Source organism: Leptonychotes weddellii, chromosome 7 (assembly GCF_054177405.1).
Source record: "Leptonychotes weddellii isolate Sample4059 chromosome 7, ASM5417740v2, whole genome shotgun sequence".
Classification (NCBI taxonomy): domain Eukaryota; kingdom Metazoa; phylum Chordata; class Mammalia; order Carnivora; family Phocidae; genus Leptonychotes; species Leptonychotes weddellii.
This window is the reverse complement of record NC_138375.1, coordinates 67699722-67724088: the sequence shown is the minus strand read 5'-3', so window position 1 is coordinate 67724088 and position 24367 is coordinate 67699722. Positions and strand designations below refer to the sequence as shown.

Below are 24367 nucleotides of genomic sequence, written 5' to 3'. Positions count from 1 at the left end.
AGTAGAAGATTGTGAAAAAGACTTCTATTTAAGAGGAACTTTGCTTTATGAAAGACATGTCATGGCAGGTTATTGACCAAAGGAGTGACTATTACCTTTGGGGATGTGGAAAACGTAGATTTCTTATACAAGAAACAAGGCAGCAATCATAAGTAAAAGATTGAAAAACTTGGTAATATCAAAATTAAGAACTTTAGCACTACAACAAAAACTTATGATGTACTATATGTACATTAACTGATTAATGATTAATTAACTATATGTAAATTAACAGAACATAATGAAAAATAAAAAAAATTTAAAAAGGGAAAAAAAGAACTCAGGCTTGTGAAAATGCATTTTAGGGTAAGTTAGAAGATAGAACACGAACTGGGATAAGATATTTGCAGTATATGTAAACAAAAAGTATTAATTTCCAAATCTTTGAAGACTCTTAGAATCAATAAACAAGTAAACAGAACTGAAAAAATCTTCAAACTTGATCAGGTATTTTGCAAGAAAAGTAATACAAATGGCTAAAAAAGATGTGATGTGTTGAACTTCGTTAGTATCACAAAACTATATGTCAACTATATGCCCCAGTTATCTTTATTATACTTTAAAAAGGCTTTTTAGTAACAGATGGTAGATGTGAAAAGACAATTAATATAAAAATATGACTAGAAAGTAAAAATGTAAAATATTTAGTCAAGCAAAGGGTACAGTCTGATAAACACTTTTCATTTTTGATGGAAGGGTAAATGGAGACAATCTCCCTGCAAAGCAACATATTAATATCTAAAGAAACTTAAAATATTTTCTTCTTTAAGGAAGTAGTTCTTAGACTCAGTTCCTAAAAATAATCAGTGATACAAAGATTGTATATAAAGATATTCATCACAGTGTGATTGACAGTAACAAAAAATTGGAAATGAAATGTAAACTATTATAATTATATATAGTATATACACAAAATGCACATTAGGCAATAGTTAAAATTATGCTTTAAACTTTTTAGAATAATCAGTTAATTATTTTATACCAAACAATACCTAAATATTATTTTAAGAAGCAAGCAGAAGGGGCGCCTGGGTTGGGCCTCTGCCTTCGGCTCAGGTCATGATCCTAGCGTCCTGGGATCAAGCCCCACGTCCAGCTCCTGGCTCGGCAGGGAGCCTGTTTCTCCCTCTCCCTCTGCCTCTCCCCCTGCTCGTGCTCTTGCTCTCTCTGTATCTCTGTGTCTCGAATGAATAAATAAAATCTTTAAAAAAAAAAAAAAAGAAGCAAGCGGAAGAATCAGGAAATTAACTAAAATATGTCTCCATCCAGAAATAATGCATTAGGAGAATATTGTTCCTAGTTCCCCCATCCCCCTTTCTCTCTTTCTTTTTACTTATTTATTTATATATAAAAATAAATGAGTATTTATTAAATATAATATATATGTCTTTATTTTACACACAGATCCCTCTGATTCATGAGTTTTCAGGAATATCTCTTTTACCGCCATTGTATGTGAACAAAAAGTTATCACTGTTTATAATATTCTTGCATCAACATATATTCCTTTCAGATATATAGATAATTTGTTCACTGCTATCTGAAATTCCTAGTGGGAAAACCTGAGGCCAGTTGACTAGGTCCACCTCTAACCCCCAATGGTGACATTTTCTGCAAGGATCCTGAAGAATTCTTTATTTTTCAAGTTTGATGGTATAATCACAATATTTTCAATATTTTATTATATGTCACATTATTGAAAAATGCAGTGTGCCAGTTTAATATTTATATATACTTTTATGATAAATGTTCATTTGTTGAATTCTCCTTTTTCAGCCTCATTTAGATCAATACTATGATTTTGGGGCATAGCTATCTATTCCACAGGTTTCTAAGTTAGTTTTTATTTCTGTAAGATTTATTTTGGTCCGCTTCACTATAATATTCCTGATTTTTCTTGATTGTGAGGCACTCTCAACGAGCTGTTGCTTTTTTTTCTTTTCCTTTTTCTTGCATTGTGTTTCCTTTTAGATTGGACTCTGACAGTTTTAAAAATGTGTTGTTCATTTCTTTTATCTATTTCTGTGGTATACTTGTTTACTTGCTAAATATTTTCTTTCTCTCATCTCACTCTGCCAAAACCTTTGTTTGTTGTTATATCATGTGGATTAATTCTCCTTGATTCCATGACTACTATGTCTGAAACCCATCTTTTACCCTCTACCCACCTATAGTTTTTGACTTGAGATGTGACTTTTTGGTCCACTTGGGAGGAAGAGCTTTGCTGGAATTACATGTAGCTTCTGTTTGATATCCTGGACACTTCTTACACTTCTTAGTTTATGTGAGATGGTATGAACTAGAGTTGTCTGTACTTAGCTGGAGGGAATATCATGATCCTTTGGCAGAAGACTTGGGTGCCTCAAATCACTCCCCCTAGCTCATCATGCAATACTTGTAAATGGCTAGAGGCTTTTATTCTGTAGGGGTTGAGCCTCTGCTTTTCCTAGACTACCTACTTATCATGTTTATCTACTGGTCTTCAAATTGGTGGGCATTGATGAGAATTTTGGAGATTTCCTTGACTCACATTCTCTCCGGAAATGATGCACACATGTTATAACACAAACATTGCTGTAGCAGAATTCTTTCCTTGGTCCAGATTTTTCAAAGATTATGGCATGAAATTTGACTTCTAACTTGGTTTGTTTTGCAGATGTTGAAATTTCTATTTGCTTATTTCTACTTTTCAAAATTTTGTCTAATTTTGAGGGATGTAGATTTTGTAATCCTGCATTGTTATCTGGAAATCTCCTTTTATTTTTTATGTTTCTTTTTAAGGTATCATTTTAAGTAATCTCTACACCCAACGTGGGGCTTGAACTTATAACTCTGTGATCAAGAGTTGCCTGCTCTACCGACTGAGACAGCCAGGTACCCCAGAATTCTCCTTTTAAATGATACATTTCTGGAAAAAGAGACATCCATATGAACAGTAAAATCCCCATATTGTAAAACAAACAAATGCTTAGAAAAACAATTGTAAAATAATGAGTAATATATTTTGTGAGGGCTTTACTGGTTATTTTATTCTTTATTTTATAATTTTCTCTGTTTTTCAAATTTATTTTTCTGAGTATTTGCTGCTTTGATTGTCTAAACAAAAACTGAATTATTTTGGAAATACATAAAATTCCTCAATCATATCAGAACAAATAAAAAATAATAATTACTTGCATTTTGCAAGATTTAATTATGTTTTAAGCTCGATGTAAAATGTTGACTGACTGGTAGAACCTTGTTAATGAAGTCTATTAAGTATATAGTATGCAGAAAGTTTAAACACAATAGTATGCAGATAGGAGAAATTCTGAGGAATGTGAAACCTCAAACGACTTTTACAAATATCAAAATTTATTCAATTATATACCTAGTGCTCATTCCATCGGAAATCAATTCTGTTTAATTCCCCTTATTTCCTGAGTCTCTGTACTTGAGGATATTCATGTAAGTTGTTACCTTGCACCACTACGTTTCTGTGATTTTCAGATTTCTGGTTTCCATAGACCAGGCTCATTTTAAAATCCGTTTTGGAATTGTTAGAATATTGCCAACATTTTGTTTTTCCAAGCTCCAAAATGAAACAAAATATGACTAACATCTCTTTTTACCACCTTAAAGAAAAGATGGTATATACCTGAATAATCCCCAATAATTATAGGCTTTGAAACACAAGACCTATTTTCCACATTTGGTTCCCCTCACTTAAAAAAAGTTTGAAACAGGACACTTTGTGACTCTCCCCAGAAGTTAAAGTTTCAGTATTCAAAAGTGAAGTGCTGGTTTAAGATTAAAATGATGCTGGGGCACCTGGGTGGCTCAGTTGGTTAAGTGTCCGACTCTTGATTTTGGCTCAGGTCATGATCTCAAGGTTGTAAGATGGAGACTTAGTGTGGATTGAGCTCTGCGCTGGGCTCTGTGCTGGGCTTGGTGCTGGATGTGAAGCCTGCTTAAGGTTCTCTTTCCCTCTGCCCCACCCCAAACCCGTCTCTCTCTTAAAAAAAAAAAAAAAAAAGATTAAGATGATGCTAATAATAAGTTGTGGAGTTGTGACTGTTAAAAAAGCTTATAGCTTTGTCACAAGCTATTGGATTATAGGATAAGTACAGTAAGAAGTATGGGGCTCTTGAGCACATTGTTGCAATGTAAGGTATATTACATATAACACAGCACTTTCTGCATTAGGAGGTGAGAGATGTATATCTTGGTTTAATTGGAAACATCCTTTTCCTCTAGAAAAGATGATTCACATACCCCACTGGGTAGAGCACAGTCACAATTCAAGATACAAAATGGACTTAGCGCAGTCACAGAAACAATGAGGAACTGAATCGACTGCAGGCAAATCATTTCAATTCATTACCAAATGAAAGTTAGGCCTGGACTATTTCATTTTGGATTGCTTTTTGCAATCTCATAATCTCTTTAATGGAAGTGATTTGTTAATAAAACAGTGGTAATGAAACAGAAGTATCTGTTTACAACAGTCCCCTTATATTTCTTGTGCTTATGCCTGCTTTCATTATTCATAGAGAAAGGTACACAATTTGGTCTGGTATATATCAGTAATAGAAAGCCACTTAGGAGGATAGGAAAGGACATCATCAATAGAGTATAATCTCTGTTTCTGGAATCATTATTGCCCTCTTTGGAGTGCTTTTTCAACCTCAAAGGCAATGGATCTTGAAGCAAGCTAAAAGCTATAATAAAAACATATTTTACCTTTAGTCCTTTAAATAATATTTCTTTGATCTAAATGGGCTCTCTGCTTAAGCAATTACCACTTAAGTTTTTCTCATTTCTTGACTTGGGAACCTATATTCTAGTCTTATCCAATAGTAAAATTCTAGAAACAAAAAATTCTCTTTTAAAGATAAATGAATTATTTTTCTTCATGTGGCAAAATCCCTTTATAACACAACTGATGTTGCAATATCTTGTTGTGTCTTGCATAAAAGTCTGAATTCTCTTAAAATTAGTGGATAGTTACTGATAGAGGGGTGGTAAAAGCCTTATCCAGGATATTAAGACAAGCTATATTAATTAAAACTGGGGCAGAGAGGAGAAGACTTTTGATCTAAAGCGTTAAGAAGATTAATAGATTTTTTATTTTTGAAATGGCATCTCTGAACTAAAAATCATATGGGAATCTTATATTCCCGCATGATTCCCCAATCAAGGATTTTCTATATAGTACAACATTTCCAACCTTGCCAGTCTATAGATAGTGTTGCCTGTTGGCCGTGATGTGATTCCCAACTCCACTACGTAGCTGGTGACATATAACCCTCTTCAGGCAGTTTCCTCATATCTAAAATAGAACTAATGATTAATTCCTATAATAAGTGGATTTTTATGGTTAAATTAGATAATTTATCAGAGCACAAAATCTGAAATAAACATTCATTTAACATAAGCTTATCAATAGCATATTTCAAGGAGGTGTGAACTCACCATTTACAATGATGTTTCAGGATACTTAAGTCATTCAATTCATAAGTATTGCACCTTATATAATTTTCAATCTGCAGCACTTAAGATGTCATAGACAGGTAGAGACACAGAACTATCCCACTAGAATATCTGTGGGAAGGGAGGGGGCATTTGTCTATGGAAGAATAGTGGAATGTTCTTATGAACCCTCTGCATAATCTGCCAGATGGAAGTGAGTGGCTTAAACTCTTCAGGTCATTTCCTGTTGCTGAGAGCTCAGAGCAAGATCAGCTACATACTTTGTGGGGCTCAATGCAAAATGAAAATGTAGGATCCTTTTCAAATAGCAGGAAATAAGTGCTAGTAAAAGTACTAAAATATAAAATTCTTTTCTTCCGGCAGTCTTTCTCCCTCTTTCTCAACCTAAGATAAGGATGTAAATATAGATATAAATACATAGTTTTAAATTTACTGTTTACTTGCATGCTCTTTGGGCAGGAGGATACCTGGAGGGTGATTGCAGACATTCCCAGGCCCCTCAGGGCCCTGTCCCGTGACTGAGTGTGCTTGCATGGCTCACCATATGCTGGGTCCCCACCTCTGGCCAGGCTCCAGACCAACATGCCGAATTCATTGAGCAGGGAAGTCAGGCCAAAACCACAAAGGGCACTAAGACCCCTGCTTCTGGAGGCCCTAGCTACCTAGCTCAGGGTGAGTGAGAGACTACTGTGGAATGTTCCAAGGCTCTGCCATCTAGGGAGGAGTGATCACCACCAAGTCCCACCAGGGTGAAGGTGCCTGACCTCCACCCTCTAGATGCTCATGACCAGGCCCTAGCTGGTGACAGAGGGCCAGTGCTATCGTTGGGCAGGCAGGAGAGGAGGAGGCTGAGAAGTGGTGCAGCAGAGGTGGAGGGGGATGGGACTGCAGGTAAGGAGACATTCTAAATCCCTGAACTCTGTACCCCTGGGCATCTGAGGAGGCAAATCTGATTATTCCTAGTGTTTAGGATGTGCCTCCCTGGAGCATTAAGAAGAGTTGGGATGTGGCTTTTTCATTTCAGTTTGAAAAAAATATCGGTTTCTTTTTAAAAAAATTTTATTTGTGAATAAAAATCAAGCAATATCCTCTGAATGAGGATTGTTTGGAGTAAATTCTCTTTGCAGGTGTATGCCGACCTGATCATGATTTGGTTCCCCAGCCAGTCTCATACTGCCTTTTGGATCGACGAATAGGGAAATTTGTGTTTATTACCCAACTGATTTTCCTGACTGCCATTCCTACTGCCCTATTGACTAATGTGCTTTTCCTCCTGTTTCAGTAGATAGCCTATTAGGATTCTCTGTGTGATTTAATTAAATAAGGCGCTCCCCAGAATTCAAAGACAAAGTCAGTTGACATTGAAACAATTAGAAATACGCATAAAACATGTGAAATTAAGTGGAAAGATTTCACGGGCACTGTTTCTATTACTTTTCTCCATAGAGAAGTCTGTTCCTTCTCTCATCCCCCACATGCTTCATACTGAGGGTGAGGATGGGAATGCATCTTCCTCTCATGATCAAAAAGCCTCCTTCTTTAATGCTCAGGATATTGTTTTCTTACATTCCACCCACTCTTAGCCAGCGCTGTCCATATATTCTTTTGAGAATTTGACAACTAACTCAGGGTCCTCCTTCTCCTTTAGTTTTCTCAAGTTATCCTGCGAACCTCAGGGCTGTTCGCATGATGAATCCAGCACCTTGCCTGTTTGATTTTCCTGGTGAATCTCTATTCCACTTCATCAGCAACCCACACCTAAGGGGTCACACAGGACAGCCAGTCATAACTGAGTTTTTTCAGTTGTGAAATCTTGGAGTCCGTTGCTCCACTTTTACAGTTTTCTGTTTCTTCAGATTTCTCACCAGCTTGCTCTCCTTACTTTTGCTCTTCCACACCCTTATAATTCCCAGTCCTTTGCTTTATTTCTCTGGATGCTACTAGTCCTTACTGTGTTCCGTTTCTTCCTTGGGCTGTCACCTTAATCTTACCTGATTTCTGTTTCATCACCACCACCTTGCAAAATTTCAACTTTGATTCTGTTCACACCATCCTTCTCTGTTTCTGTGCTTTGTAAGGGGCATAATAGAATGAAGGGGGAAAAATCTAACTCTAGGATCGAGTTTTACTTCAAATTTATAGTTTCAGGTCTTTAGCTGAGCAGGACCTTCATTGTTCCCCAGGATTTATTGTTTATTTAAATTCAAAAATAAAATTGTTGGGGCACCTGGGTGGCTCGGTTGGTTAAGTGTCTGACTTCGGCTCAGGTCATGATCTTGGGGTCCTGCGATTGAGCCCTGCAGTGGGCTCCGCATTGAGCAGGGAGTCTGCTTGTCCCTCTCTCTCTCTCTGCCCCTCCCCCTGTTCATTTTCTTTCTCTCAAATAAATAAAATCTTAAAAAAAAACAAAGAAAACAAATATAAAATTATGTAGCCAGCTTTTTCTCCCATTCCTTGTATGTACATGCTCATATTTTTGTCACTTTCCTCTGCACTTAATTCTATTTAAGCATTCATTCAACAAACTGCTTTCCTACTTCACAGAAAATCTAGAAGCTAATTGCCAAGATTCCATATATTCATTCCTCCTTCCTTTTCAAACTACAAAGTTATGTATGTCTCCACCAGTTCTTTCTCTCACCATTCAAACTCTGGCATGAACACTCTGGTCTCTCTTTGGGAGTTGTGCTCCATCAGTCATCCCTTCTATTTTTATCTTTAACAATATCATATCATTTGGCCCCTCTCCTCTAACATACAAGCAAATGATAATTTCCCCTACCTTATAAATATGGAAAACAAAAACTTCATTTCTCATACCATTATACTACCTACTATCCTTTCTTTCTCTAGTTTACAGCTGAAATTTATGAAAGAATATTCTATATGGGCTATCACAATGCTTACATCCCACTTATAAGTAAACATTCACTTTTACTTCATTTCCAAACATACTGTAACTGGGGACTCCAAAGATATCTTAAGGACATTTTCTTGTCTGACTCTACTTATCTGAGGCATTTGGCATCATTAATTACCCCTGTCTTCTTGATTCGACTTAAACTTTTGCTATTCACCCTTATCTGAGAAAAAAATTACTGGAAGGAATTAATGGGAGACCAGATATTACAAAGGATAATATAGTAAATTTGAAGCTATAGGAACTCTCCAAAATGGGAAAAAGAAAAAAAAAAGAGAGAATAAAAAGTACATATAGACCTGTGGGACAACTTCAAGTAGCCTAATATATTGACTTTCCTAAAAGAGAGTGGGAAACAGAACATTTGTCACCAAAAATATTCCTAATTTGATGAAAATTATTAACTCATAGATTCTAGGAACTAAGTAAACCCCAGACATATACACATGAATTTCAACTTCTGCATATTTGTGGAGGACTGTCAACTAAGGAATACACCATTTTATTTTTTATTTTTTAAAAATTTAAAAGATTTATTTATTCATTTTAAGGGGGTGGGGCAGAGGGAATGTGAGAGAGAGAAATTCTAGCCGACTCTGCCCTGAGCACCAGTGGGAGGCAGGTTTGATCTCACCACCCTGAGATCATGACCTGAGCCGAAACCAGGGGTCCCAGGCGTAACCCACTATGCCACCCAGGTGCCCCCCGAAGACAGGCTTTTCGATCAATTACTGTTTTATGTAATGGACAACCTATTAGACATCTTTACCTGGATGCCCCGTGTTAGACTTTAAAGACAATATGGCTACTCCTTTACCTATTTGTTTGTCAACCAGCATTTATTGAGATGCTGATAAGTTCCAGACACGGCAATAGGGATCAGAATTACAAAATTGAAAAGAATGGTTCCTGACCTCTACGTGTCTACACAAGGCAGACAAGGTATTTAAGATGGCGATGTGTTAAATTCCATAATGGTGATGACTAAAAGGTAAAAAGTACCACAGATGAAGGCATAACTGAATCGGACTGGGAGAATCAGCCAAATGTACTATTATTTCAATTAAATGCTGAAAGTTGCACATTGTTGTATTCAGAAAGTCATTTGTGAGAGCTCTGCTGCAGGGCTTTGCAAGTGGAGTGTCTTGCGACCCTGGCTGCTTCAGCCACCAGAGGGCGCTCATTCCCCGCCCGGAAATCCGTCTGCTCCCGCGGGAGGCCCGGTTGCGGCAGGCTACACGACTCTTGGAGTGTGGACAAGGTGCCGGGCCCCAGGTGGTTCGGGGGAGAAAGGCGAAGGCTGAATGGGGGCACTTTGAGGGAAGGGTACCTGAGAACAAAATCTAGGGGCCAGGACTGAGCCAAAGGATGGCCCCGGGAAATGTGGGGAGGGGGCTGGGAGACGCGGGTAGGTGGACGCGGGCTCCTTGGGCTCGTGGCGGGGGTGCTTTTAGAGGCGGTGGTCTTGGCCCGAGCAGATTTCTTAGGCATCGAGAGAGGCGAGGAGGTCCTGAGAGTATAGAAGTGAGAGGAGGAAGCTTATGTCTGGAGAGACGCCCGCCAGTAGCTGGGAAGAGCCCTGCCCGAGTCCAAAGCGTTTGGGGGAGGGGGGTGAGAGAAGAAATTTGTTAGAGAGAGAGAGATCATTTGTAACTTAGTTAAAACATATTCATTAAAAGAGTAGCGACATAAGTCCGATTACAGTAGGATGAATAGGATATAAAGAAATGGAAACAGGAAATACAAATTACTTTTTCTTTGTGGGTAGTTATGTAGGAAGGTTAGAAATGGGATGATCACCAGATCAAAAGTAGGGATGACACATAAGGGGAGAACCATAATTTTGCATAAACATTATGGGATGGAAAGTGGTAGTGCTCACCAATATCTGAATTCCCTTCTTCCTTGCAACTCTTACCCTACATCCGGCTACAAACCCTTGCCTTTAGTGGGGCCATAGAACTGACTTCTGATCAGAGAAATTTGGGCAGAAATTATGCTCAATACTACCAGATATGACCTCTAAAATCTCTTATGGACTCTTCTGTATTCTTTATAAAATTAAAATAATTCTTGTTCTCTCATGTGGTGCAGATGATCCAGAAGACTTGGTGAAATGGTGGAGCGCAAGGGGGAAAAAGCCTTGGTCTCTTAACCACAGTGTGGAAGCTTATCTACGGACACGGTACTGTGACATGACTATCTTTAAATTTAATTTCTATTTCTTTAAGCCTGGGGATATTTGCTTTGCAATATTTCAGGTTGCAGCAGTTTTCAAAACCAGAGCTTCTAAACTCTTTGAAGGGTTTTAATAATTCCTTAACATGTTTTATTGGGATGTCCAAGTATATTCTTTTATTTACTTGTGATTTATTGCCTCTGGATCCCAAAGTCCCCAGAATTAACATTCGTGCAGTTGGGTGCAGAGAGACAAGCCAGCCCCTGTGTACTGCCCCCACCAGAAGTCACTCCTCTCCCTCCCCTTCGTTCACTGCCACCCATCTGCTGTTTCTGCACCTGCTGCTGTGGATCTGTACCCAGGTCCTGGCCAGCTTTTTCTCTCAGAGCCCCAGGAGTCCTGAAGAGGGCTAGGCAGGCGCATGTTGCTTTGACAAGCCCACCTGTGCTAGTTGCTGCCAAGTGTATCTTTTTTGCTCATAGACAAGGTCTCCTGTTACAGAGGATCTCACTTAGAAACATAGGTCCTGAGATGAAAGTATGTAAGAATTTCAAGAAGGCAACAGCAGAGCGTTAAACCAAGTGTGGAGATCCCTTCTGGGCATGGAACCTTGTACAACTGAGCAGATCACCCGGAAACGGAGCCGTTGAAATTCCAGAGGTGGTTCAGGTTTAGGTGCTGTTTGATCCAGAGGTTTATAATGTCAGGTTTTCATTCTGTTTTTCTCTGCAGTTTTCTCTGATTTCTCACTCTGAGTTATTTCCTGTATTGGTTCCATCCTTTGACTAGCTTCCTGCCTGGAAGAAAAATGATCTCTTATGAGTGTATTAGGTAGTCCTAAGCAAAATTGTATTTTTGTTCCAGATATCTCATTCCATGTCTTGAGATTCTCACCAGTCAATTAGGCATGGGTTATGTGGCGTGTGCTTAGGGGATAGGCTACCTGATTGGCTTAGTGTAGCTTATGTGCTTCACCACTGTAGTAAGGTTTCCTGGAACCAGTGGCTCCCAGCATGATAACTAAGGACTTTTGAAAAGTAGGAATTGATACTATGGAAGAAATCAGAAATGTCCACCACAAAACATTTCTTGAGTTAATGATTGACAGATTGGAATACTTTATCCTGGGACAGGATTTGTAAATATGCTTCTTGTTTCCAAAGTCTTAACTGAAATTGTAACTAGGATCATATAAGCTGCTCTCTAGGTAAATATCATATGACAATTGTTAAAAAACTGTGATGAGAAACATCTGTCTATTTAGGGATATTGAAAAGAAGCACTGGGTACAAAAAATGCTCCGTGTTTTTCCAGCACTGCTGGAGGAAGATGTCTCAAGGCTTCTGATGACCAGTACTAGTTACATTCTAGATTTATGTATCTCTGAAGATATAAAGAATAAAATACTAGCCTGATGTAAATATCCTTGAAGCAAGGGAAACATTTCCTATAATTGTTCTGTGGTTAGTGGACAGATTCTCTTACATGATTTGGTTTGCGTAATAAAACTGCACACCGGGAGGAAGTGGTATATACAAATTAATAGTAACTACTAATAAATTATCAATCTAGCTTAAAATAAGCCTTTTAAAAGAGTTCTGAGGTGTTCCATCTCCCAAGAAACTGAATTTCATTCAGGAATTGAAAAACCAAAGAAAAGAACAAAATTTAAAACCAGATAAACAAAAAGATCTTGATGATGGTCTTAGCTTGTATAGCTGAGGATCTGACCCCTGGTAACTTCATGCATTTGTTTGTCCATTAATTAGTTAATTAATTAATATCACACATTGGGCACTCTAATATTCTCAGATTTGTGCTGAGATGCAAAGATAAGGCTAATCTGATGGAGTGGACCTTTGATCATTAGGCCCCAAATCTTGTTTTCTCATTGTCTTAACAATAAAACCTAGCCATTGTCCCTGATGCCTATGCTTCACCACCAGATTGCAAAAATGCTATAAGTTTAGCTATGAGAATATATACTTTAACTTAAACATTAAATAGGAAAAACAGGCATGGAATGAAGAAAATTTTAATGTATTCGTTTTGATTATTAAATAACGCAGCATATAACTTGATTAATTTCAAAGGCATTTATTTTTTACTATGATAGCCACTGAATTTCGCTTTTGGGGGCTACGTTATTTTTACAAAATAGATTATTAGATTATAATTCCCCTCCTCAAGTCATTTTTGGTTTGGGTTTTCAATTAGCAAGACAAGCAATTACTACTGTTGAATCTGGCAGCTAGCCACTGTTTTTAATTGAAATGGTATTTTGCAAAATAAAGAGCATGAAGTTATTCAAGGAAGTGGTGTTGATGTGTTAACAGGAGCGAAGTATAAGGAATGGTGATTATATATTTTTAACATGCTAAAAATGTTCCAAATTAACAGTTGGTAAAATTGTTATGAATGTTGCAGCAAATTCATCTACTTCTTGGAGAAACTTGAATAATATGAGGGCACTTGCAAAGATGCTTTTTAAAAGAGACAAACAGATCATAACAACATCACAGGAAAGCAGGGACTTAGTTTAAATAGAAATAGCATGGCTTCAGAGTTAGATTGACCTGGATGATCCCATATTGTCCATCATTTAGGTGAATGACCATGATTAAATACTGTAAACACTATGAAGCTTCGGTTCTCTCACCTCTAGAAACTGGATACCAATTTTACATTACAGATTTTTTGAGTGTGTGTGAAGATTAAATGAGATAATATCTGGAAAACACATATCCCTGTGTCTGGTGTGTAGGTTTTCAATAAATGATAAATGCTGTTTTTATGTTTGCTTATTGGGGGCATGTTCACAGAAATGTATAGAAAAACTGATAACTTGTATAAAGAAGTTTTACATTCTACTGATGTTGCCTATTAATATATATCAGTATTCAAATCTCTCAATATACTTCCCTCAGTTTAATTTAGCTTCTCCTTCTGCTCAGTTTTTTTTTTTTTTCTTTCTTGCTCGGTTTTGTTTTGAACTCATCTAGAATGAGTCCAAAGTCAGGATTTAAATCTTGCTAAGCCTATGAAGCCTATGCTGACCTCTGAAGTTCAAGTAAAAGTTATATTACTTTCTGTAAAAACTATGGACTACACAAAAGAATGATTGGTTGCATAATCAAAGTAACCAAAGTCAATTAATTATTAACTTATTAATTAATTCATTTATTTTTTCAACAAATTGTTGTCTTGTGACTGTTATAAGTCAGGAATAATTTGGGGCACTGGAAGATTAATCTTGTTAGTTTAATGGTTTTCAGCCCTGATCTCACATTAGACTCATGTGGGAAAATTTATAAAGTACCAGTGCCTGGGCTCTATACCCAGAGATTCTGATTTAACTAATTTGTGTGAAGCTCAGATGTTTTTAAAACCTCCCCATGGCAATTCTAGTACGTAGCTGTGCTTTGAGAGCCACATATTTAAAGTAGTGCTTCTCAATCTTGTGAACAATTGTAATCGCCAGGGAAGTTTTAGAAAAATACTAATGTCTGGGTACCCATCATTACTGGTGTAAGAGTCTGCAATGTATGAATGGAGGTCTAGGTCCTTGGATTCCCCACAAGAAGATTTACATGGGGATCTGTGCTGGAATATAGACAGCAGGAGGGAAAGCAGCAAATACAAAGCAGTTTATTAAAGCGAACGTACTCTCAAGGTGGGATAGGGGACAGGTTCTAGTAGGTGGAACTGGCCCCTAGGTTGTTTTGGCTATTATTGGGTCTCCCAGGGCTAGGAGCAGCTGTGAAGTACAGTAGGGTGGTAATGGAGGCTTTTTCCAATCATTTGGGAGACTCTTCCCACAGGTTGGGAGAGGGAGTTTATATGTGTTTATATGTAGCTGGTATTGTGAAATTTAATTAATGTACTTTTTATTCTTGTTCATTCCTGGGAGTTCCTTTTCCTTTTCCTTCATTTTCCCTACTCATTTTCACATTTTTATTTTGCTTTTTTAAGGTATAATTGACAAAATTGTAAGACATTTAAAGGGTATAATGTGATGATTTGATATAGGTATACATTGGAAAAGGATTTCCCTCCATTGAGTTAATTGATATATCTATCACCTCATATGATGTGACTTTGTTTTTGTTTGGTGAGGACATTTAAGTTCCACTCTCAGGAAATTTCAATTCTATAATACAGTGTTATCAGCGATAGTCATCATGTTAAACATTAGATCCTCATACCATCTTCACACTTTGAATCAGTAACATTCATTGCTTAAGGCAGATTTATCATAGAACAAAGAAAACATTGCTCAGATTTGATTGGAAAATCAGGGATTTTTACACTCATAGTATATCAGTGATAATGAATGCACTGGTTTATAAATTGCCCAAATTAGTTATTCTAAAGATCAGTTATAAAACAGAAGATCATAGGGGAAGGGAGGAAAAAGTAAAACAAGATGAAATCAGAGAGGGAGACAAACCATAGGAGACTCTTAATCATAAGATACAAACTGGGGGTTGCTGGAGGGGAGGGGTTCAGGGATGGGGTAACTGGGTGATGGACATTAAGGAGGGCACGTGATGTAATGAGCACTGTGTATTTTATAAGACTGATGATGAAACACTGAACTGTACCTCTGAAACTAATAATACATTATGTGTTAATTGAATTAAAATAAAAAATAAATAAAAATTTAAAAGATAGTGGAAAAAATAAAGATCAGTTTTACAATCTATTTTTTTCTATATTAAGGGACTGAACCTTATGAATCTTTAGCATAGGATTTTTCAAACCAACAGACAGTAAAGTCAATGTAGGAAGCTAATGCAAGAGCAGTTGTCCTGGGCTTGGGAGATCAATTTATAGGAAATTAAGAGAAAAGATTCAAAAATGTACTCCGGTGTTTGCCTGGGGAAGACCTTTTGCCACGTGACTATCTCTTAGAGTGACATTCCTTTGGAAGGGAGGGGTAGGGTGGTGATAGAACTACTCAGGTAGATTTGGGAGAATCCCCAAGCCAAAGACTTTTACCTTATTTCTCAAGGTAGAGTCCAATCCTATTAATGAAGACTTGTACCAAGATGAATCTAAGTTGATGGACTTGAAGAAAGCTTCACAGAGTACCATACATTTCAATATGGCTTCAGAAACTACAGCACGTGAATCTCCATGAAAGAGATGTTGTACTACTGGGATAGAGGAGGGTAGTGACCATAAGAAACTAGATTTGGGGATGACAATGGACAGCAGCAACTGTTAGTCAGCAGCACTAACCAGCATCAACCAGAAGGTTGTTGTGGAATGTCTTTAATTTATTATTAATTTGATTAATGTAATATAAATTTTTATTGAGATATATAAGCATAGAAGTACACTGATCTTAAGTGCACTGATGAATGAATCTTGCATATGTATATCTCTGCATAATGACTGCTCTGGTCATTACATTTCCTCCACCCCAGAATATTCCCCGTGACTCTTGTAATCGATAATCTATCCCTCCCAAAAAATTACCATTTTATCATCTTTTGTCGACAGGTAGTTTTGCCGGTTCTTAAAATTCATGTAGAGAACTATACAGCAAGTTCTCTCTTGTGTCAGGCTTTTTCTCCTCAGAATAATATTTTGAGATGTATCCATGTTTTGATGTGTACTCACTGTTTTTCTTCTCAATTTCTATGTAGTATTTAATTCTATAAATATACTGCAATTTATTATTTTTATTCTCCTCTTGATGGACATTTGGATTATTTGCTGGTATTCCTGCCCTTGTATGATACCCTTCCCTAGAGTGTGAGCTAGATCTAGTGATTGTTTCTGATGAATAGAATATGACACAGATGAGACAATGCTACTTCTATTAGGTTAAAGTTAGAAATGACTGGTACTTCTGTCTTTTTGGCATTCTCTGTTTATTGTCTTACTGTTTTGTATGCACTGATGAATCAAGCTGCTATTTGAAGATCTGGGGTAGCCCGTGGCCAACAGTTAGCAAGAACTAATGGTTTCAGTCCAGTAGACAGTTAGGAACTGAAAACAATCACCTCCTGTGTTTGGAAGCAGATCCTTCAGCAGTTGAGTCTGTGGGTGATACCAGAGCCATGGTTGACATCTTGATTGTAGCCTTGTAAGAGACTTGGAAACAGAGGGCCCACCTTAGCTGTTCCCATGTTTTGGATACACAGAAACTGAATTAATAAATATGTGTTGTTTTAAGCCTGTAAGCTTTGGGGGTGATTTGTTATTCAGCAAGAGATAGCTAATTAAATTGGGCATATTGTTTTATAACTGTCAAATTTGTTAATACTGTTGTTTAGATTCTTACTGAAACAGGTAAACAACTGGACCAATTACATGAAAATAGGTTTTCTTAAGACTTTGGACATCAGACAGTCACATACAGTGATATTTGAGAGATGGGAAACTAATGAGGTGAAGTTGTGATTGCCCAGTTTAGTGCCTTAAAAAGAGTTTTCAGGCGACATTGAAAGGAGGGGAGACTTACATGGAGCCTAGAAGACTCCCTTCTTTGAGGAGCCAGAGCAAACATTCTGGGAAGAACAGGGCAGCTTAAGTCCTCAGAGCAGAATATCCACAAGGAGAAAGGAACAAAGACAATTCTGGAATCTTCATCGGTTTCCCTCTAGTGTTTGGTGGATGCATTAACAAATGCATGGGGTAAAACTATGTTAAGTCAGGGAGAGGGCCACCTGAAAAAAGTAGAGGGAATAATATTCAGAGCTCACATAGAGCCAGGAAGTGTCTGTTTCTAAGTCCAACTGTGAACAATCACAGTTCATAGGGCACTGATTAGAATGGTCAGGTTTTGCCTCTTGACAATAATTAGCTTTAGAGAAAATACTGCTTTGGTTCCACGAATTTCCAAGTATTTTAACTATGTTCTAGAACAAAGCTTGAGCATATTTATAGAAATTACATTATATATAATATATATTAATGGAAATACAGATGTATGTGTGTATCTTAGCCAAAATCTAATAAGGTAAAATTCACAATGTCCTTCATCTAATGAAACATTTTGAAGCATGCAAAAAAGAATCAGATATGTATGATTATGAGGAGGAAAAAAAAAATCAGTCTAAACCTACCTAAAACTGACACAGATGTTAGAAATAGCATACAAGGACTAAAGCAGTTATTATAACCCTGTTCCATAAATTCAAAAAGCAAAGGGAAGTTGGACATTTTATGTAGAGACATGAGTTAAAAAATACACGAGTAAAACACTGGATGAGGTTAATGGCATGTTAGATATGGAAGGAAAATAATGTTAGTGAACTTGAAGACATAGTAGTAGAAACTATCCAAAATGAATGCAGTGGGGAAAAGGGAGGGAAAAAAAGGAACTGAGCCCAGGAGACCTGGAGGACTACAAGTGGTCTAATATATGTGTATTGGAGAAAATCAAAACCCAAACCCAAACTTCTTTCCTCACCATTTTATCCCCAATGTCAAGCACAGAGCTTGGATTATGGTAGGACTCAATAAATATTTCTTGGGTGAATGAGTTAACATTTAAAGTGAATCAAATTGTGAACCTTATGTTAAAATTTATTGATTCGAAGTATATTTATTAGGCAAGTGAAAGAGAACCAAAATCCATTTTGTGGGAAATACTGAATATTATATATTATATACACAAATATATATATTATTGCTTAAACAGATGTTTAGATCACTATTTTGAATCTTTAGTAATTAAATCTGTTTCTATATGTTTAATAATCAAAAGAAGGAGAAAAATATACAGTGAAGAAAGAGTTCACATTTGAGCAGCAGATATATAGATATGCCACAAACCTGCAAACACAGTAGAAATAGACATTTATTCATAGAATAGAGACAAATGTATTTATTGTATGAATGCAATAAGAACAGGACTTTTGGGGCGCCTGGGTGGCTCAGTCGGTTAAGCGTCTGCCTTCGGCTCAGGTCATGATCCCAGGGTCCTGGGATCGAGCCCCTCACTGGGCTCCCTGCTCGGCGGGGAGCCTACTTCTCCCTCTCCCACTCCCCCTGCTTGTGTTCCCTCTCTCGCTGTGTCTCTCTCTGTCAAATAAATAAATAAAATCTTTAAAAAAAAAAAAAAAAGAACAGGACTTTTGAAGACGAATATGAAACTGATGTTCCCTAATATTCTTGTGAGCTGTTGACTTACATGGCATTTCTAAAAAGTCACTGTAGTCTCTGTCCTGTAGCAGTCCTATGCAGTTGTGCATTTTAATCAAGAGTCTGTGCGGATAACACTTCCCTTTAATACATAATACCTTTAAGAGATAATTTAAGGGGACTCCCTAAAAATTTCTTTTATAGACAAAAAAGACCTAGTACATTTTTTATCAGATTATTCTAATCTGAGGTTCCTGCAAATTGAAATCATGGGGGAGGGAGCTAGGTTTCAGTCTCTACTACTTTCAAAGAGGTGGAACATAGCTCCCCTCTCCCTATATGGGCTGCCCATAATGATTTCCTTTCAAAGAATATAGTATAGAAAGCACGGGAAAGAATGATTTTACAGTGAAGAAGCCTGACATTGAATCTGTTCTAAGATCATTAGTTTATCAAAAAAGTGAAATAGAAGACATGAGTAATATACTTAGTATGTAAGATAGGAGTAAGTATATGAGACAGTGAATAAGAGCAAAGTTTGAATAAAATCTAAGAAACTTGAGATTCCCTAAATTTGGCTATTTTTAAATATTAAGCTTCTCTTATGTTTTGTTGACCTAAGATTTTATTTTTAAGCACATTGATTCATTTCCTATAGTCTAGGTACTTCCCAGTAATTAAGGACTTCAGGACTATGGAACAGGTTAGGTAAGGCATTTATTTGGTACTGGCTTTACCTTTTTATGCTTTAATATTTATACTGAAAGCATTTTATTTCAAAAACTGATGATGATACTGGATATTCAAAAGTGAAAAAGATCAATATATGACCTGGTTTGAAGAATCTCACAGTCTAGTGAGCGAGAATAATACATAAGCAGTTAAAGTGCAATGCACCGTGTGCTCTGACAAGACAAGGGAGGGAATGCCTAAGCATTCTGGGCTTCCCAGCACAAAGTCTTAGAAAAAGCCCTGATCAGGGCGCCTGGGTGGCTCGGTTAAGCGACTGCCTTCGGCTCAGGTCATGATCCTGGAGTCCCTGGATCGAGTCCCGCGTTGGGCTCCCTGCTCGGCAGGGAGTCTGCCTCTCCCTCTGACCCTCCCCCCTCTCATGTGCTCTCTCATTCTCTCTCTCTCAAATAAATAAATCTTTAAAAAAAAGAAAAAGAAAAAGAAAAAGCCCTGATCACCCTTGCTTTTTGCTTCATTAAGGTATAAAGTCACTTTTACTCAAAATCCTGCTGTTTTCAAAGCATCTTTCTTTTCTTAGGCCATAATCTTTTTTTTTCCTTAATAAAGTCATAGACTATTAATATTAAAACAATAAAAGAGATACTTAAGCTCATCCATTATATCTTACTAACTCATTCACGAGTCCCATGTGGAATAATCTGAATCAAAGGTCATCTACCGTATGTTTGAGCACCTTTAGGGATGGAAAGCTCAATATATTTCGGAATAGCTTAGTCCACTGTTGTAACAACCCAATTATTTAAAATGTTCTTTAATAGTAACTCTTAGTTTTGCTTCTAGTCATTTTTCATTTATTATAGACCTGCCTTTGTTTCTTTCAACCTTTAAATAGAGGGCATTAAAAAAAGCATGTATGTAATTTAAAATTTTAATTACTTTGCAAGTACAAATGGCAGAATAAATTCATAAACATCAATGAAAACATATTTTAGGCAGTTTTAATGTAGTACATATTTAATAGCTATCATTTTAGTGGCATATCATTAAATATTATTTCTCAACTTGTGGAAAGTGTGTTTCAGTTAATGTTAATAGTTCATAAAAATTTTTAAGACTATCTCCAACTCATCTAAGAAATGTTATTTTGATCAATAAAAAAGTGCTTTAAATGGCACCATAAAGAGTAATCTACTAGAACTAGGTTAAAGCAAATGAAGTAGTGAAGAAATTTTTCTTTATCTGAAAAATTCATTGAAGAATATTTGTAGGTTTTAAGCACATCATTAGGAAGCATTATCATTAGGGATGTGGTATGGAGAGATACATTTAGAGTGTATATTTATCTAGCTATCAAAGGTAGAATAAAAATGTGACTTGAGGAATAATATATTACTCTTGATTGTTGCATCTATTACAAAAAAGAAAAGAATGAAACCAATTATGTGTGATTTGAGATTTCATAAATATTAAATACAACAATAAAAATATTAACCTAAAGAAATAGTATGAAAACTTTTTTCATATTCCTTCACATGTTTGCAGTTAGTGTTTATAATATCTATAAAGTTATTCAATTTTAATATTCCAAAATGAGGATTAAACTCTGTATTTAAAGAACAATTGAATACCTTATGCAAAATTAAAACATAAATTATACTTGTTCTTCATTTGACATAATGTTTGTTCTCAATTTTGACTGGCCAGCCCTCTATATTTCCTTAAGTGTTCTACAACCTTGATATATACAGAACTGAAGAATGCCAGATGTGGTCAATAAAATGCTACTAATTCTACTCATGTACTTCTAATAATGCAAGTTAAAATTAATTCTCTTTTTATTGCTGTCTTTCTGAATTCTCTGTTTTGGACTTATGTCTTTCACATTAGTGATTACTTTGTCTGATGTACCTACAACTATGCTCACTTTAATTGCAGTTATCTTTACCATGAATATAGGTCTTTACTCTCATCTAAATTTATTCTTGTTGGCCTTATATTATTCACTGTAGGGCATATATCCATATATTTCTATGGATCTTTATATCCTCTACAGATATAGATATATTCTGTAGATATATCCTATCTATTCCTATAGATATAGATATATCTCCTACAGTGAATAATGTGATGGTTAACCTTATTTGTCACCTTGACCGAATCACGGGGTGCCTAGATATTTGACTACACATTATTTTTGGGTGTGTCCGAATCATTGAAGCAGATTGGCTTCCCCAATATAGATGGAGATCATCCAATCCTTTGAGGGCCCTGATAGAATAAAAGGTGGAGAACGGAAGAATTTATTCTTCTCTGCTTCAATCATTTAACCAGGACAAGAGTAATCTTCTCCCTATTGATTGAGATTTATAGCCTCAGTTCCCTAGTTCTCAGGCCTTTGGACTCAAACTGAATTATATTTCCACTTGAATTACACCAAGCTTGCAGGTGGTCTCCATAGTCATGTGAACCAACTTCTCATAATAAATATATAAGATATTTTAAGATTTTAAAATATTTTAAATATTACAATCCTTCTATATATAATATATATATTATATGTATTTTTTTATATTTATTTATATATGTTTTATATATATTTATCTATATATCTCCTATTGGTTCTTTTTCTCTTGGCATTCCTATAAAATATATGCATTTATGTATGTGTATATGTATAAAAATAAGTTTCTATCATAATATATCACAGTATATGTATCATGATATCTATCTGTCATAATCTATCTATCATGCCTATGTTTGGGCTTCCAGGCAAGTTTCAGGAGTGAATTAGGTCAGTGATTTGGGTCAAAAGTTTGGGGGAAAAAAAACCAAAAAAAAAAACAAACAAAAAAAACCCTTAAAGGATAAAAACAAAAAGAAAGGATAATTCTGAAATCATTAGTGTAAAGATGTGATAAGTTTTTTAAATAGACAGAAAAATTACATTAATTTTAGTAAAAGAAATATATATGTTATTTTAGGTAATTAATTTACCCTACAAGTGGGATTTGATTTTCTAAGGCAAGAAATGAATGAGTTTTCTCTCAGATTGTTTCCTGAAGACATTCTAATATACTCTTTTGGTCAAAAAGGCCAAACATATTCCATCTGTCATCAGAAATAATATGGGGAACAACCCAGAAAACATCATTATAATGTTATCTTATTTTTCATTGGCGTTAGCAAAAAGTCAGAAACATTATGAAAACTCTCAAGTCCTCTGGGAAATCTGTAGGAACCATGATGTCAAAGGTAACACTAGAACCTCAAGTTCACTAGGACTCTTCTCCCCATCCATCTTCTGTTTCTACTTGTCTATTCTTAGCTTATTTTGCAGGCTGTTTCCCTTTATATGGTTGGGACAATGACCATCGTTAGCCATTCCCAGTTTTAATCATTTTCCCAAGAAAGACAGCATTTTTTTCCCACTCTCTTCAGATCAGTCCTGGACTCTGATTAGTATGACCTGTTCCCAAACCAATCCCCGTGTCCAGGAGAAATGAGCTAATTTATGTTGATCAACTCTGTATCAATATATGTATGCTGAAACCAGGGAATTGGGCATTAAGTTTACAATCAAGAATAGAAGGATGGGGAAAAAAATACATCAGGTGGCCAAAAGCAATAGACACTACACTCCATTATGTATAGTAACATACTGGATGTAATGTGTCTCAGTCTGTATTACTAAGTATGATTCTGGTTAACAAATTTTAATAAATGCAAATCAGAGCTTGAATTAAAAGGCAATATTGTATAGTGATACATTTATTGCACCAGAAATCAGGGGTTATAGATCCTAGGTTAGTCCCTTAATACTCATAAAGTCTTGGACAAGTCGTCTAAATGTTGTGTTATTTTTTTATTTTTTAAAATGAGAATTTTACTGCTGTAAACACAATTTTCTTCAAAGTATCTTTGAAAATGTTTAGAAAAGACTAAATAAAATGGTAAAGGGGAGAAGTAGTTATAGACCTAAACTATTTTATCTGTCTATATACCTATCTGAAGTAATTATGAATATTACAGCATTTAAAATGCTGTCTTCTCTGTAATTCTTCAATGACATTTAAGGTGGGCAGAGACTATTGCATAGATAGATATCTATCTATGCCTAAAGAGAAATACTTTGTCAAATTATATGTAAAGTTTATTTAGTTAAATAATTTTACTTCTTGCTTTAATTGTTATAGCCTTGACACTTGTACAATTTTACCATGCTGAATTCCAAATATAGAGTTTTGAATAAAACCTTAATTCCCCTCAGACTATTTACAAGCTTACTCTGAACTATACAAAGTACCCCTGATCAATAAAGTAGCACTAACCAGACTTGCCCTGTAGTATGCAATCTTCCAATTTTGTTAAATATTCAGAAGCCATCCGTGATAGGAAATCTGAGTGGTCTTCACTCTTTCTTTGTCTCTAGTATCGACTTTTATATATGATAGGAAGGAGGAAAAGGTATATTTGGTATGCTCCTCAGCTCCTTTCTTAAATATTTCTTTTTTTTTTTTTTTTAAAGATTTTATTTATTTATTTGACAGAGAGAGACACAGCGAGAGAGGGAACACAAGCAGGGGGAGGGGGAGAGGGAGAAGCAGGCTCCCCACAGAGCAGGGAGCCCGATGCGGGACTCGATCCCAGGACCCCGGGATCATGACCTGAGCCGAAGGCAGTCGCTTAACCAACTGAGCCACCCAGGCGCCCTCCTTTCTTAAATATTTCATCTTACCAGATACCCAAATGCCAACTCTACTTTTATGCCTGAATGACTGCTGTGGCTAGACAGTTTACCTGGAAGCTCACAACTTATACAAATATCTGGAAATGTAGAACTAGAAATACCATAATGCTTAGAACTGTAATGATATGGGATATTATGGACAGAGAGTCTAGGGCCAAACTTCTCCCACCTTCCAGAACTTCCAGTTATGCCTTAAATATTCAATAAGGAGAGGAGA

The 24367-nt window shown here is 36.3% G+C and overlaps 1 long non-coding RNA gene across 2 annotated transcripts in view; it reads left to right on the top strand.

The window, feature by feature from the left end:
- LOC115944620 (uncharacterized) overlaps window positions 1–24367 on the top strand; it is a 1151228-nt gene that overhangs the window by 350805 nt on the left and 776056 nt on the right. For both annotated transcript variants that reach the window (XR_014147031.1, XR_004079136.2), the window contains exon 6: window positions 10526–10616. This is a non-coding gene — a long non-coding RNA (uncharacterized LOC115944620). The remainder of the gene's footprint in view (window positions 1–10525; window positions 10617–24367) is intronic.